The sequence below is a fragment of the Macrotis lagotis genome, chromosome 2, assembly GCF_037893015.1.
Source record: "Macrotis lagotis isolate mMagLag1 chromosome 2, bilby.v1.9.chrom.fasta, whole genome shotgun sequence".
NCBI classification, from domain to species: Eukaryota; Metazoa; Chordata; class Mammalia; order Peramelemorphia; family Peramelidae; genus Macrotis; species Macrotis lagotis.
Window position 1 is genome coordinate 36,455,943 of NC_133659.1, and position 2,213 is coordinate 36,458,155.

The window sequence follows — 2,213 nt, forward strand, 5'->3', positions numbered from 1 at the left end:
TAAATGGAAGAGAGCTTAGTTGGGGTTCCATTTGTCCCCAGAGGGGACAAAGAAAAAAATGGAAGATGGACTCAGACTTCAGTTTAAAGGGGAAAATTTTTCTCCACAAGAGCTATTGAAAATGGAATGGGGAAATAATAATTAAAAAAAAGAAAATGTAACAGACTGCTTGTGGAGGTAATGAATTTCCTCTCACTGGAGGTCCAGTGGAAATTGGCTGTCACTTGGGCAGGAGAGTGGCTATTCAAATTCTCTAATTCTGTTCATCAAACTCAAGATTCTATGAATTGACTAATAACACTGAGTATGTAAATCATGTAAATCTCATTTTAAACAAGTCTTCCTTTACCCTGATTTTCATCCTTTCTTATTCATCAATATTCTGTTGTAACAATATCACTGGAACATTTAAAGTGCTTTGATGAATTTTAAACTTGAGATCTCCCCCAGACACACACATACACACTCCTCGGATTTTGCTTTATCTCCAGGTTTTATTTTATCTAAAGCAGCAGACATCAAAGGGAAACCATGGGTCCTTCAGGTTTATGGTTTGACCCCAAAGGGCATGTGATCCACCAAAGAAGACAGTTGATCAAATCCTAGACTCCCTCCAATATTCAACAGTGGGTTTATCTCCATCACACGACTCCCTTCAGTGTGCCAATCCCTCACCCCTCCCACAAGGCATGGGCCATGCTATTAAAGCACCTGATGAGGTAAGACTCACCCCCCATCTCCTGGCTATTAGAGACACCCTTCAGGCAACTGAATCAGTGTCCTAAGGCAATGGTCACTAAGACCCCCCCCCAAATTTTATTTTTGGAGGTAGAAAAAAGTAGCACAGGAGGAGCAGATATTGATCTATTATACTACTTCTGCCCTCCAAACTTCCTCATGTCTTTAGAGCGCACCATCAGCCTTGGAGTGTTCCCAGGTCACCATCTTCTTTATCCTGGAGTCTTGCTCTCTTCAAAGTTTTTGTTGTCATTCAGTCAGTCATGTCTGACACTCCATAACCTTATTTGGGGTTCTCTTGGCAAAGATACTGGAGTGGTGTGTCATTTCCTTTTCCAGCTCATTTTACAGATGAGGAGACTGAGGCAAGAAGGGTGAAGTGACCTGCTCAGGGTCACAGAGTTAATTTGTCTCATACCACATATCGAACTCAGGTCTTCCTGACTCCAGCTCCTACTTTCCACTGTGCCACCCTGCTGCCAACCTCCTAAATGTCAAATCCAATGGATTTTTCTAAAGCCTCACCCTTCTCTGCTACTTTTGATACTACAGACCTTCTTCCCTCTCATGCTGCATATTTAACTCGCCTCTCCAGATTGCTCATGATGTCTCATCTATTAAAAACAAACAAAACAAAAGCCCCAAATTCTCACATCCACACTAGGAAAAAACTTGGAAACAGAATTTTCTACTGTTTTAAAATCTTCCAAATGACATTTAAAAATATCTCACCTTTATCTTTTATTCATATTGTGGTATATTTACACATTTTATTATACACACACATTCAGTTAAAAATAAGGGAAACTATGGTGTGGGCCATGAGCTACACTGACCACTTTACGTTTGAATCTCACTTCCACTGGGGATGGTTGAGCTCTTATGATCCCCATTTTACAGTTGAGGAAACTGATGCAGACATTGGTTAAATGACTAAGTGTCTGATCCTCTTGACTATACTGAGCTATGGTGCAGGCTCAAACACATCTTATTGATAGTATGATCAAAATGTTTGGAGATGATTGGTTTAGTGTTGTCATTTTCTTCTGCAATAAATATCCCTTCCTTCTGTACCGATCCTATTTTTTGCTTTGGAAAATCTCCTGTTCCATGTGCAATTTATAACCATAGTCAAATGTTTATTTTAGTCAATTTAGATATTTTTGAAGGACTCAAAATAACAAAAAGCTCAGTTTAACAAATGTGTATCTTTTTTCAGTCATTTAACAACTATTTATTGCGTCTGTGGGTTTTATTTTAGGAACATTCTTTGATTCAAATTTGGACCTTCCATGCCCTTGAGAGCAATTTCCTCCTTTTGATAAGTGTTTCAGAAACTTGAGGGAAGAAATGATCAAAATCCTCATTACTACAACCTGCTGCTTATTTAAGAGGCATTCACAGGAAAAATGACTAGTACTGGCGAAAATAATTTACTTTTATCTCCATTAAATAATCGAACATTACAAAAATAC